Raw genomic sequence first — 15,555 nt, forward strand, 5'->3', positions numbered from 1 at the left:
TGATTTTATATATTAAGAAAAAACTTTAACCTAGACCTGCCGTGCACTAACAAAACAAAGAGGCTAACTTTATCAAATACAAATATCTTCTATCCTCATTGCAGGGCGATTTTTTAAACTCTTGCTTGGGGGTGAAGAATATATCTCTAACCTAGGGGCAGGTGATCCTTTCTGTTACTCGAGAAATGTATGAAAATAGAAAGGGCATCATCTAGGAGTTTCACAAAGGAGTATTCCATGCCTCGCTTCGATGGTCATCACACACCCTCAAGCCGGCAAATGGCTCTTAAGGGAGTGTCCACCTTCTGCAATAAACTACTGAGACCTGGAATAAAAATCATGAGTACTACAGTACTAGCAATCCAACATTTAGTAAAGGAAAGGCAGAAAGCTGCACTTCCACTTAAAAAGGACTGCTCCTCTCCTCACACAGAGTCCATATCCAGATCCCTTCAAATTCTGAAGACAAACTGCAACCTGCCTCATACATTCCATGGCAACCGACCAGCATCCCTTACAGGTAACGTTTCTAAAAGCCTCCCTCCTAAAAAGTGCTGGATTGAGCATCCACTCATAAGTGGCCCAATGGAGGAAGAACCACAACCAGAGACAGTATGATATATTTAAATATTTAATAACGATGGTCATAAAGGATCAACAATACCAAACAGTTTCCACTTTTCCACTCCGCTTATATGAAGAACCTATTACGTAATAGGTTCTTCATTAAAGCTTTTCTCACCAGGGTCAGCAGTCGGATTTCCTCAGGAGGCGCAAATCATTTTCTTGCCAAGCTTTGAAACCATGTATGTGAAGGTCAATAAAGAATTCAATAAGCCCACGCGAAGATTCCTCATCCTTCTCAGGACTCTGCAGTGGAAAACATCCAGTTAGGAAAACATAAATTTTTTCCTTATCCCTCCATTAAATCATGCAACCTAATTTTATATTATTGCTGTGCTTTTCCTTTGCTCAATTTTTCATGCTTTTACCTCTGTTTGCACCAATTAAATTATTTCCCGCCCTTTTTGATGGGCCCTTCTTATCCACATATGTTTTGAGACAAGAGCTCCACCACAGAGTGTAACCACTATTTGTGATCCTCTAGGCAACGGCGGCTGAGTTTATCGGCCTTGGTGTTTAAAGATTCTTCCAGGTTCTGGGTAATCCCTGAGCCTGCAGCTACTTCCAGAGACATAGAGCCTCCTGGCACAGGACCCACAACCCCACTCCACCCTGTTTGTTGCAGTACCACATGGGACCCGGTTTGTCTGTGAGAACCGGTACCCGCTCCATCTCTGATGGTCATGATGAATGCGTTCAGTACCAATAGAATCACCAACAGCTCCAGCAGGTGGATTTGGTGGGGCGCTTCTTCTAGAGACCAGAGTGCTCTGATCTCCACCTCTCCCAGGTGGCCTTCCCAACCCAGCAAACATGCAATTGTCACAACTGTTACTTTGGGTGGGGTGGGAAGAGAGGTCTGCCACTGGTCAATTGTGGTTGGACAGCCACCACTGCAGGCCTTTTGCAGTCTCCTCTGATGGACTCCGATAGTTCCTGTGGAGTTGAGCCCACTGAGACCTCATATCCATCAAGCATGTTCCACAAGCAGGATGTAGGAAGCCAAGAGGCCCAGAAGCTTCAGAGCCACTCTCACTAAAGCCTAGGTCAAGGGTTGAAACATCGGGATCACTTCCTGAATGTCCTCGACTCGGTGAGGTGGAGGAAAAGCTCTGAAACACACCATGTCCTGGATGGCTCCAATGAAGGGAAGCCACTGTGAAGGAGTCAGGTGTGACTTCTGCATGTTGATGGAAAAACCCAGTGATGTCAACAGGTCTGCCGTCATCTGGAGGTAACTTACGACTGCTTGACGCAAGCCCATCTTCAGCTACCAGTCGTCGAGGTTAAGGAAGACTGGTATTCCCAATCACCGCAGATGGACTGAAACCACCACATACCCATTGTGAACACCTGAACGTGTACTGGTAAGACCAAAGAGGAGTACAGTGTTCTTGGTCTACTTGAAACGATGGGTAACTTCGGTGGAACTGCAGGACAGGGATGTGGAAATGAGCATCCTGCAGGTCCAACTCCATCATTCAGACTCCTGGATACAGGGCAGACAGAACTTGGGACATGGTGAGTATTTTGAACTTGTCCTTCAGAATAAAGGAAGAAATTCAGAGGGAGAAGATCTAAGATGGGGAGCAGGCCTCAGGCCTTCATCTTTCTAAGTCAACAGGAAATAATAGGAGAAAAAGCCAGTCCCGATCTCTGATGCATACACCCTCTCTATCGCTCTCTTCGCAAAGAGCCTGAACTTCCTCATGGAGTATGGACAAGTGGTCATCCAGCAGGCTTTGTGGTGTGGGAGGCAAATCCAGGGGTTGAGAGAGAAAAAAGAGGGGATAGACACGATCTGGACAGCCATTGGCCAGAAACAGATTCTATGTCAGCACTCGGAGGCTCAGATTATGCTTTTTCTTCCATTTATGTTTGCTGAACAGCCTTAGGAAAAACAAACACATGTTGTCTAAAGACAACAAATTTCAAGAGTCTATGCAATAGTTCAACAATGCAACCATAGTGTCAGTCCTATATATCTAACATCAAGGAAAAGCACTTCCTCTTTCTTCGCTGCTCAGCATCCAGATAAGTGCATTTCCTTCATATTGGATGGGATTGGCTAATTACCGCATGGGGTTTAATTACCACTGCTGTTTTTTAAGCCAGGTGTGTAAGCGTGGGGTTTTCCCAGTGGAACGCTCCCGCCGATGCAGTGTGTGCGTTAGACCCTAAGGGGTGGGTAACGGGAAACTTCAAGGTGTGGTGGGCCCTGGGCACCTTCACCGCAGGGCACGATGTGTCAGCAAGGTCCAGGGCCGTCCGTGTAAGTCTGTCTCACTGCAACGAGACGCACAGCTCATGAAAGGACAAGTGCAGCGTCACACGACCTCCAGAAGCCGCAGCTCTGATCGGGCATTTCTGTGACACGCAGTGACCGCCCAACCCCAGTAGGGGGAGAGGAGGGCACCCGTCTCAGCAAGGAGGCGCCCCTCCCTCCTAGCACTCTGCACATTCCTTTGTCAGCATCTTCTGGATAGTAATGCAATTCCTCCCCTTCATGCGCGCCCACAAGTACATACAGTCTTAAGTACTCTTCGCTCACAACATATTTTAGGCTCCTGTCAAGCGGTTTCTCCCACAGAGCTTTCCCCTCAGGGTACGTAGTAACTAGAGAGCCTTGTTAATCCTTTCCTACACACAGCTCATCAAGCATTGGTAAATTCAAGTCTGCCTGGGCCGGTTAGTTAGTATTGGGATTCTTTTTTGCAGTATATTCCTCCCGAGTACCTCTAATTCTCTTCTGATCACCATGGCAGCTGGGTCTGACAAATTCTGGGAGTCCGTTGAGGAGGAGCAAGAGCTTCTACCTATCCACGAGGAGCTAGTGGACACCATAGACATCACTGGAGAGAGCGGTCTACTCAGCCTTGGAATCACTGACTCAAGGAATTATTGAGTTGACGGTGAGACACTTGCTTACCCCAGACAGGGGAAGACCTGAGGCGTGAGCTTCCTACGGATAACAGGGGGTCCCTAAGGGTGAAAACAATGCTAGGCCTAATGTCAGTGTTACACAGACTGCTACCTCATTGGATCCCTTTAAAAGACTTAGTCAAGCCTTCCTAAGAAAAGGCGCATGGACAATCAGGACCCTCAGGAAGAATCCCAGCCTGGTTATACCACCAAAGACTATTTCTGCTCCCACCAAGGTACAGATGATAATACCGGGGAAGAGTCAGATAACCCTGATGGGGACTCGGACGACGAGCCAGCTCCTAGCAGACCCTGGCGACCGGAAGGTGGCGCCAAAAAACTCAGGTTGGAGAAGGGTGAAAAGGCCTCTGCGAGGATGTTGGGTTTCCTGAACCCGGAGGATATTTATCACCCCGCTCAGCGGACTGGGTTCCTGCATCCAAGGTGGCGAGCTAAGTGGCCAGCCATATTCAGATACCTATGGACCAGGAGGTCAGAGGACGTCTGAGGGCAAAGTGCCCCAGACCTTCCTTAGCAAATAATGTAGCTCATACCCCAGACATCAATGCCAGGATGGCAACATTTATTATGAAGTTCGTTAAAGACCCTAAGAAGGTCCTGCACTGTTCCTGGTGATCCTCCCAGGACAAGGTCTTGGATGTTCTGGGACCTCTGACCAAGATGGATATGGCTGAAGATGCCAAGGAGTCGGATCAGATGATCGACTTCACTATTTTGTCAGGTTGGGTTCAACGGACCGTATGGTTTTCTGACCCTGCTAACTATGCCTTATCAACAGAGCGCAGATGCTCCTTTGTTAATTAAGATTGATCCCAGATTGGGTTAGTTAACCACCATAGAAGCCGGCCTGGTAGCAAATGGAGGTCTCTTGAGAGAACCTTTCAACATGGAACTCGCGCTTCGTTAACACCTTTCCATCACTAGACAAAGCCCAGCAATCCATCAAAAAGGTGTTTGACCAACACATTTTTGGAGGAGCAGGAAGAGGTAGGGAAGCTACTCCGGCGCCGGGCCTCCTCCTCCTACCCCCAGAACTTTCAGACGCGATGCTCCATCCAGTGCAAAACAACAAGAAATTGAGGGTTTTACCCCTCGAGAGGTCGTGGCAGAGGACATGGTGGTAAAGGATCCTTCGGAGGGGCCAGCAACGCACCAGGTATCACTAACGGTAAGCGATATCCCTTCTTCCCTACAAGGGGTGGGGGCAAGGTTACAGTAGTTCAGTCGGAATTTGGCATCGATAGCAGGGCACACATGGGTACTTCAGACTGTGAAGGGCTTTCACAGAGTTTTTCTGCACCCCCAACAACACTCTCGTCATCACCCATTGGTCTTTTCACAAGAAGGAATAAGAGTAGTAAACCAAGAGATGTCAGAGCTCCTCGCAAAAGGGGCGATTACCCAAACGAACCTTCATCCCAGAAGTTTCTTGAGCAATATTTTCCTGGTAGAAAAGAAAGACTAGGGATTCAGACCAGTCATAAATCTTAAAGATTTCAATCGATGGGTGGTGTATCACCACTTCAAGATGGAGGGTATTCAACTTCTATGGGATATTCAGTTGCCCAACGACTGGTCGGTAAGGCTCGACTTCAAGGACACCTACCTCACCATTCCCATTTTTCCTCCGCAGACATTTCCTGTAGTTCAAGTGGAACACCACATTTTTTAGCTCACATACCTGCTGTTCTGTCTGTCATCTGCCCTTGGTGCTTCACCAAAGTACGACGACCGGCCATTGAATGACTTTGTGCACAGGGAGTTCGACTAAAAGTGTACCTGGACGACATACTCCTAAAGCACCAGAAAAAATCCACTTTAGTCTCACAACTTCAGATGACTCCAAATCTTTTGCGGGGACTAGGGTTCATAGTGAATGCTCAGAAGTCTGAATTTATTCCAGCTCGACAAATTATTTTCTTGGGATTTGAAGCTGACAGTGCAACAGTTCCCCCGCCTGCCCCATTGAAAGATAATTCTGATACGTTAGGAGCTGCGCAGATCACTGGATAAGGAGAAGGAGAACGTTTACCTTTGTCATCTGGCCAGGGTTGTAGGCCTCCTGTCCTCGTCAATCCAAGCAATCTTCCTGGGGCCATTGCATTATCGGGCCCTGGGACGCCTGAAGGCGCAGCATCTCCAGAGAGGTCTGTTCTATGCACAGGTCGTCTCTCTGTCGCCGAAGCATGGACAGAACTTCATTGGTGGATCGATCTGATGCAGGCCTGGAATGGCATAGCCATCTCTGGGTAAGCCCTGGACATGGTCCGATGCCAGTCAACAGGGTTGGGGCACACACTATGGTGAGGAGTCTAGCGGCAAATAAAGTTTCTTGTGCCATTCTTCTGAAGATGGACAACATCTTCACAGTGAGATATATAAAGCGCAGGGGCACCAAGTCCAAGGTACTGGCAAATTTAGCCAGGGACTTCTGGAACTATTGTCTAGAGCACAAGTTGTCAGTAACGACAGAGTATCTACCTGGGAGACTCAACCAGTCAACAGATTGGCAAGCCAGACATCTGAGGGATTACAGTGCTTGGAAAATGGATCCCTCTCTGTTTGGTGAATTATGTATCAGTGGGGTCCTTGCCACATGGATCTTTTTGCCTCGAGACTAAACCATCAACTACCCCGCTTTTTCAGTTGGCGTCCATATCCTCTGGCGTAGGTAACAGATGCTTTTCTCAAAGATTGGAGTCAGTTTCGCGGGTATGTCTTTCCTCCATTCTCAATAATCGACCTTATGTAGGTTTACTCCGGAAGGAGTGTCATTTACTATTTCGGGTCGTAAGAAGTCCAATACTAGGGTAGTTCGTTACCCTGCTTTTCCTGGTCATCCAAAGATGTGTGTGGTCTGCTGCCTGAGGGCCTATGAAGCCATGCCGGAGGAGTAAGGCTGCCAGGGGTGGTGCAACTATGCATTTCTCTCAAGAAGCCTTTCAAACCAGTCTATATACAACGACAATCGCCCTGTGTGTGAGATGGGTCTTGCAGGAAGCAGGTATTGATACGACCTCCTTAGGGGCCCACTTCACTAGGGGTGCTATGGCTTCTAAAGCATTCGCCTTAGATGGCCGCCTGGAGGACATTCTCAGAGCGGTTGATTGGTTGTCAGATTCTACTTTCAAACCAAACATTGGCATAGATTCACTGGTTGTTAACCAGCTTTAAACTAGCATAATCTGAGCCTCCAGGTCCTGACATTTCCTAGCTAACGTGAAGCAAAGTTTCAATTCTATTAAGGATACAGAGGTGAGGATTATGCCACCCAATTGGATGCAATCTACTACCCTCCCGGTATTCGGAGAAGTCTTCGGGTGGATGAATATGATTGGTTATGGTCATTATAAGAATCATCACAATGACCTCATATATTACTTTGATTTAAAATGTATTTGGTGCTTTATCTGCTATATGTTTTACTGGTTATAAAGATCTATGTTTGAGGTGGTACTGTGTCTTTTTACCGAATTGTTGTTTAGAACCTTACCAGGGATATTTTGTGTTTTTCCATAGGATCGAACCAGAAACAAGAATTCTGAGGGGAAAACGGAGTTCATGATGCCTCGCTGGAAGAAAGGGGAAGTGCTTTTCCTTGATGTTGGATATATAGGACTGACTCTATGGTTATGTTAAACTATCGCAAAGACTCTTAGGATTTGTAGTCTTTGAATGAAATATGTTTGTTTTTCATAAGGTAGCTGAGCAAAAATAAATTGAAGCGAAAGCATAATCCTCACCTCCATCTCCTCAATGGAATTGAAACTTTCCTTCAAGTTAGCTAGGAAATGTTATATTCTCCTCCATTCGTGGAGGTGAAAGGTGATGTAACCTTCGTGTGCCGCCAAGGGCACATTAAGGTAGTTTTGTGGTGGCTGCAGGAGGCGGGTTTGGGTAGCATTTGCCCCGAGGGCCAGACGCAGTCTATCTGTTCCCCGGTCTCTGCCCCAATAGAACAGAGAGGCCTATTGCTGCTGAGGTAGTATTGCTTCTGCCTCTGCTTCAATTCCCTGCTGAAGCCTCTAGGGCGGAGTTGCTGAAAGAACTTCCAAAAAGGCTGGGCTAGGCCTGGATTGCGAGCTGTGGCCTTACTCTTTTTAAAGCTTTCTGGGGGGGTTGCTCCAAACGGCCTAGAGCAGTCAAAGGGCTTGCCCATAAAGGACAGTTGAATGTCTGAGGAAAAGTCTGTGGAAAAATCTAGGCATGCCACCAAAGGACCAAGCTGTTTGCAACTGCCCTACCCAGTCAGTGATACCCAGGCCTGAGCCAATATAGTACTTTGCTGCACCCTGACCATCCAAAATCAAATGTTTGAAAGTTGGTCGGATTTCCTCTAGGACACCTGGCAAGATGTCCACCACTCTGCCCGACAACACATGCAAGTACCTGCCAGGGAGGCAGAAGGTATGTACAAAACGGAGGGTGAGGCTGGCCGGGGAGAACATTTGCTTGGTAAACATCTCTTGGGCAACTGGCAGACACTTATACCACTAGGCTTTATGGAGTAGGATAATGAAAGAAAATCTGGCTCTCCCGGAGTGGGCTGGTGCCACCTCACTACTTGCCTATTTACTGGAGGGCAAGATCCTGGTTTTACCCAGGTGCCCAACAGAATATCCATCAAGGCCTCATTAAATGGTAATAGGGGGTTTTGGTTGGTTTGCTCAGGGTTGAGGACCTCAGAAGAACGCTTGTTTTCACCTCAGTGTCAGATAGAGTGAGGTCCTAAGCCTTTTCCGCCATTCTGAGCACTGTGCGAAGCAGGCCGATTCTTCAGTTGCTATGCCTTGGGTCAGAGAGGAGAGGTCAATACCGGGATTCTGAAGGTCGCCTTTGTCATATTGGTCTCGGCCATCATTGTCTCCATCATCATAGTGGGGAACATACGTGTAAGATATTGATTGGGCATATTGTCAAGGTCTGGGCAGAAGGGGATGGGTCCCTGAATCTGATAAAACAATCTGTGCTGTTTCCGAAAGTTGGTACAGGTGCTGATACCTAAACCTGTGGCATTGGTTGTGGTACTGAGAGCGGCGTTGGTCGTTGTTCCTTGGTTGGCATCAGCCGTAGTTCCAGGGCCGTAGTCAGTAGAACTGAGCTCAAGGAAGGGGCTGTCCTCGAATTGAGGATGAGGGCCACAGTCAGTGTAGGGGATGGATCCGCTGGTGGTAATCCAATTGGAAGCCCCCTCAGATCCTTAGGGCCTGCAAAAACACCAAAGGGACCCTGAAAATGGTGTCTAAGGCCTATTTTGGTTCTTGGGCATGGCACCACCAATGACCTGAGGAATTTGGGGTGCATCAGGTCCAGCAGTGGAATTGGTTCAAACACAGAAGACAGAATCCAAAGCCTAGAGGTGCCTGGGGCATCACGCTATTCCAAGTAGTGTCAGGGGTGGGATGGAGGAGACCCCTTGCTAGATTCCTTATGGTTCTTAGCCTTCCTATACTTACCTGATCTCCGAGACCTTGATGATAATAGGCCATGAGAGCAGCCTCTAGAGCGCAAGGGTGTCCGTGTCCTCGACCCTGACTGCTACTTTGACTCGCGATGGCAAGTTCAACTTCACAGATAGCCTTGAGGTTCATTTTGGTGCAGCAATCGCAGGAGGCCAAGTCGTGTTTGGAGTTGATGCACCAATGAGACACTTCATGGATGTCAGTCACTGGCATCTAGCATCATGGCCTAAACCCTATTGTTTTAGGGGGAGACAATGTACACTGACGAGTTTTAGATGGGAACAAGTCTGTCCGAATGACAGAACTCAAAAGCTCGGTATACGCATCGGAAGGAGTAGAAAGAAAGGAACTGACAGCAGCTAGCAGAGGTGGTGCACATTTGGGGTTCCAGACGTTGCATCCGGAGCAGGACAGGTCTGAAGTAGAGCCGAGATAGGCACCTCCTTGAACAATACAGTGGAAGTTGCTTTCACTCTGGTAGAGTGACCCCATATACTTCTGGAGGTGCCTTTTTAGCAAGAGAAGATCACTCTTTATATAAAAAAACGTAATTCACGAGGACAGTCTCCTCCTCTGAACTCATTAGCCTTTCTTGCTGCTTACGTATTCAACAAAAAACTAATCATCAAATCGAAATTACTGCCCCATTAGTATCCATCCTATGCAGCATCGCCGTTTCCTCATTTTGCAAAGGGCGTGCCCACAGAAATGGGGTAACTACCTTCAGAAGGAAGGCATCTTAGTTCTGAAAACCCACTTGTCGGAGAAGAAGCATATGAATGAAGGACGGACACACAGCACCTACAATTCATCGACATGCCGAGCTGATATGATAGCCACCACGAACACAGTTTCAAATGCATTCAGAAGGAGAGTGGGCCCATTGTTCCACAGTGACGTAAATACTTTTTTGATTACAAATCCTAAACACCCTATATCATATGTCTCGAAATTAATTTGTTCATTAAGCAGTCATTCATAAGTATTCAATGAAACAAAGTAATCATTTATTAGGTACAGAATCATCTAAAAACTCAGCACAGCTCACATATCAGATCACCATTGTGTTGTCTGCTAAGACCTGGAAAGAACAATCAACGAAGGAAGGGTAAGAAGGCCTTCCGGGCCAGGCAAATCACCCACAGTTTGAGTAAACTGATATGTAATGCTTGCTCCTCCAGAGACCTCTTATCACCAACTCCTCTAGGTGGGCACCCCACCCTAAGGTGGAGACATCTGGCACCACTGCAGTCACTGCTGGTGGTGGACAAAAGGATTTTCCACAGGTCAGGTTCTCCTCTATGGACCCCCATTGGAGATCCACTGCGGTATTCCAGGAGGAGCCTGCCCGTCAGATCGCCCCCATGTTGTAAACGCTGCAGAAGAAGGTTGGTGCATAAGTGATCAACATTATGCAGGAAGTCAGCAGCTGGAGAACTTCCACAGCTGGTTTCTGATGATGATCATAATCATAGGCTGAAAGTCCCAGATCATCTGGGGAAGAGAGAAGACTGAGAGATGTAATGTCCAGATGTCCGCTCCACCAGTGACGGATGAGAAGATAAGAAGTCTGAATCCCCAGTTGCCGGCATTTAAATTGGTATGGACACATGGTTTTCTATAGATCTCTGCATATGTCACTTACATGTGTAGCCCCAAAAGGTGGACACAATTTAGGGGCAGTTTGTGTTCACAGAGAAAACTTGGGTGCACACTGTGTACCACCTTTTCACCCCCCACCAAACCTACTCCACTAAGCTTTTTAGGGTTATAGTCTACTCTATCTTTTTTGGATTATCTCTTTTTATGTAATTGTATTTTGTATGCTGTTCTCCTAGGTAGTTACACTACAATAAAGGCTGAAGTTGAAGTGTTCTAAATAAAGGTTTGAAATAAAAACGCTAGGAATCCCTGAAAATCAAAATGCAAACTAGAATTACTTACAGATTTCCATGGGCTGTGCAGTGTTCTTGCAATAGATACACAACAAAAAACAATGTCTCAACTGGAGAATATTTTGGAGGGGGAACCAATTTTGACCAAGTGAGATAAATCACATAAGAACCAAGGGACAAGAAGGGAGACCACAGTATAGATAGAGTAAAAAAGGTATTTATACAATTGTGCAAGTAGTTAGGGAAGCACTACAATACATTCACTTGTAAAAATGACCTAAGCACACAACGTAACCAACTGAACGTGCTGGTGAATAGTGAGCGACGCAGTGATACAGAAGTGTGAAAAACAGCATGAACGGCGCAAATGAAAAAAGGGGTACAAGGGTCAACAAACAAGATAAATATATACAGTAAAGTACAAGAAATTAATTGGGATGTTTTAGTTGACCACAGGAAGGCCTTAGTTCTAGGCTGTGTCGTCGACGGAGTTTCGACCTGGATGATTTCAGGTCATCATCAGGACTGAGGTCATAGATTTAAAGAGTAATGCTTCTAAAACCAAAGGAAAAGAGAAAGAGTCAAGAGAGGTCCAAAAGACAGCAGAAAATGCGAAAGAGGTGAGTTACGTGATGGGTCATACCTGATGCAAATCATGCAGGACTCGAGTAATAAAGTAGTTGAAGGGACACTGTGTGACTCAAGATTCTGTGAATAAAAAAGGGGGGGGTGGAGTTAGGGGTGTGTCAGGGGTGGGTGAGGTGAAGTACACCAGGATCCGAGGGGATAACAAGGTAATTACCAGGATCCAAGAGGGACAGTGCGAAGGGTGATCGTCCGACCTGAGCGCGGGGAGGATCGGTGGGGCACAAGGGCGGTTGCTGCAAAGGGAAAATCCATATTCAGGATTTGTGGCATGGGTAAAATTAGAAATTAAGAATATGAGGGCAGCCACAATTAAGGAAGAGACGCAAACCTTGTGAGGGTAGTCGTGTTCTCAATAGAAGGATGGTAGGACCAGGGTCGAGCAGAGTGGCCAATTCTAAAGGGAAGCAAAAAGCGTAAAATTAATTACTACTGCCGTAAGACTTGACCAAGTAACCACTAAAAAAGGGGGGGGGGGGGGGGGGGAGGGCCTGTATGGCAAACTTACTTGTTTCAAAATTCAGAACGACAGGTCCACGACGAGGGAGTGAAACTGGTTAGGGTAGTCCTATTTTCAATTGAAGGATGGTAGGGCCCATGTCGATCAGAATGGCCAATACTAAGGAAAGCAAAAAGGGGCGTAAAACTTAATTAATACAGCCGTCAGGCTTAACCAAATAACCGCTAACCAGGGGCCTATATGGGAAACTTACTTCTTACGAGGTCCAAACCGACTGGTACACGACGAGGGAGTAAATCCAGGGCCAGGGAACAAACCGCAAAGCCGTCGGAGAAAAACTTCCGATCAGTACTCCCAAACATCACTGACGAATAAGGAGACGAACCCGGAAATGGATAACGTGCCCACGTGACCACCGGAACGTAAAGGGAGAACTGGAAAGGTGAAGTGGAAGCGCGATGAGGTGCCCCGGGGGTGCCGGTGAGTGAAGGTGGGGAAAGAAGGGGAGAACAGGGAAATAGGTAAGGTACAGAGAGAACGGCGGATATTATATCAAATAGTTAATCCACCGGGGATTGGACAAATTATCTGAGGAGAACAATGCAGGTTCAATGAAAATTCAAAAAAAGATTCAAATAAACGGGATGTTCAATAGGCAAAATTAGAATCTTGTAGAACACATAGTAACAATCTCGATCTACGTAATGCTGGTATTACATGAATTGCATAAATGACATTAAACAATTCAACATCAGAGCAATTACAGAACAAATTGACAAAAAAATTGGTAAGGACGGAATAGAGGATAACAAAAAAAGTGTGGGAGTAGGAGGGGAAGGGGCGGGGGGGGGAAGGGGAAATGGGAAGGAACAAAGTCAATTAGTACAGAGACAAAAATTACAAACAGATGCAATCGAATATTTATGTGGCTGTAAGAACTGTATTCCATTCATCAAAAGTATTGAGCCCCTTTTCCACTGTGTTACAACGGGCAATCCATCTGCATTCGCATTTATTGAGGAGCAATTGTAAATTACCTCCTCTGAGAGGAAGTTTCGGGCAATCAATCACCTGCCAGATCAGATCGGTTTCAGCATGATTTTTTTCTTTGTAATGGCAGACCAACGGTGCTGTCTCAACACTACACCTGATGCGACTTTGATGTTGGAAAATGCGGGATTTTACCATCTGTGTGGTCTGGCCAATATATAGCAGGTCACATGGACAACGTATGGCATAGATGACATTTGTCGAACGGCAATTGGTTAGGTGACTGAGTTTATATGTGTGGCCATCACTAACAAACTCTTTAGTGTTGACTGTAAATTCACAAGCTACACATGATTGACATTTGTAGTGCCCAACAACTGGAGGGAGTCCCCACAGTGAGGTGACAGTTTGATTTTTCTTATCATTTTGTGGCCATGTGATGGCATGAACAAGTTTGTCAGCAAGATTATAACCCCTTTTGAAGGAGAACAAAGGTGGTTCTGTAAAGGGTGCGTGGAACCGAAGGAGAGGCCAATGTTTTTTAATCACGCTATTTACAAGGTTACTGGATGGACTGTATGTGGAAACAAAAGGGATGCGTGAGTTGGTGCGTCTGGGGGAGGGAGAGAGTAAAACCTCCCTATGGCAATACCAAGCCCTTTTGGAGGCACGCGTTACTATGCGTTTGGGATAGCCCCTATTGACCAGTTTTTTAGATAGAATGGCAGCTTCCTTGAAATAGTCCTTACGCCATTTACAAATTCTCCGAATGCGGAGGAATTGGCCGTAGGGTAATCCATCTCTGAGAGCCCTGGGATGGTAACTAGAGTACATCAGGAGGGTATTACGTTCGGTGGCTTTTCGATATAGGGCAGTGCCAATATTGCCATCTTCTGCATGTAGGGTGAGGTCAAGAAATGGTAAATCATTGGATCGTATATCTGAAGTAAATTTCAGATGTTGTTGGCAGTCGTTAAGCCAGTCTATGAAAAGCATGAGGTCAGCTTGTACGCCATTCCAGAGTAGAAGAATGTCATCAATGTAACGTCGCCAGAGATTAATCTGGTGCAGGAATGGATTAAGTGCAGAGAGAAATAAAGTAGTTTCAAGATGGTGGACTGAGGTCATAGATTTAAAGAGTAATGCTTCTAAAACCAAAGGAAAAGAGAAAGAGTCAAGAGAGGTCCAAAAGACAGCAGAAAATGCGAAAGAGGTGAGTTACGTGATGGGTCATACCTGATGCAAATCATGCAGGACTCGAGTAATAAAGTAGTTGAAGGGACACTGTGTGACTTAAGATTCTGTGAATAAAAAAGGGGGGGGGGTGGAGTTAGGGGTGTGTCAGGGGTGGGTGTCCTTGATGCCACCCGAAATTCTTGCTTTCGAAAGACTGGTACTACACGAGGTTAAAACACTTCGGTCTCGGCCAATATTTATTCCTTACAATCTATCGCTTAATGAAAAACATGCTTTGAATAATCTACAGGAGAACAAACAGATTGTCATAAAACCCGCTGACAAAGGCGGAGGAATAGTCATTATGGATGAACAAAACTATGATGTGGAGATTTTACGTCAAGTGCAGAACCGATCTCATTATTCACCTTTACCTGCTGATCCTCTTTCCGACATTCAAAAACGAATACAGTTGATCACCAAGCGATCACTTGGATTCTGCCATCATCTCTCAAAAAGAATATGCTTTTCTCAACAACCCACATCCACGGACTCCTGTCATTTACATATTACCCAAAGTCCATAAAAGCATCACCAACCCTCCAGGTCGACCAATAGTATCTGGTTGTGGTTCCATTTTGGAACCATTAGGCAAATATATTGATTCCTTCTTAAGAGAATTTGTCCATACCACCGACACCTTTGTAAGAGACAGTACCCACCTCATAAATATCATAGAGGACATTCCTTTTGACACCGATAAGGACCTCATGGTTGGTTTAGATATTGAGTCGTTGTACACCAACATTCCTCACATGGAAGGCCTCGCTGTCATTTCTACACTCCTTGACTCTCGCCCTAGACCAGTCGGTATCCCAACAGAATTCATTACTGGTTTACTGCACATTGCACTTACAGGCAATTATTTTCTGTACAAAGACACTTTTTATTTACAGATCAAGGGCGTAGCAATGGGTGCTTGCTTTGCACCGAATTTTGCCATTCTCTACGTCCACCATCTTGAAACTACTTTATTTCTCTCTGCACTTAATCCATTCCTGCACCAGATTAATCTCTGGCGACGTTACATTGATGACATTCTTCTACTCTGGAATGGCGTACAAGCTGACCTCATGCTTTTCATAGACTGGCTTAACGACTGCCAACAACATCTGAAATTTACTTCAGATATACGATCCAATGATTTACCATTTCTTGACCTCACCCTACATGCAGAAGATGGCAATATTGGCACTGCCCTATATCGAAAAGCCACCGAACGTAATACCCTCCTGATGTACTCTAGTTACCATCCCAGGGCTCTCAGAGATGGATTACCCTACGGCCAATTCCTCCGCAT

The 15,555-nt window shown here is 46.0% G+C and overlaps 1 long non-coding RNA gene across 1 annotated transcript in view; it reads right to left on the minus strand.

Moving 5' to 3' along the window:
- Window positions 1–650: 650 nt before the first annotated feature.
- The window catches only part of LOC146799647 (uncharacterized), a 116,699-nt gene continuing 101,794 nt past the window's right edge, over window positions 651–15,555 (minus strand). The window contains exon 4 of the long non-coding RNA XR_014969302.1: window positions 651–870. This is a non-coding gene — a long non-coding RNA (uncharacterized LOC146799647). The remainder of the gene's footprint in view (window positions 871–15,555) is intronic.

This window comes from Triturus cristatus, chromosome 9, assembly GCF_964204655.1.
Source record: "Triturus cristatus chromosome 9, aTriCri1.1, whole genome shotgun sequence".
Taxonomy (NCBI): Eukaryota; Metazoa; Chordata; class Amphibia; order Caudata; family Salamandridae; genus Triturus; species Triturus cristatus.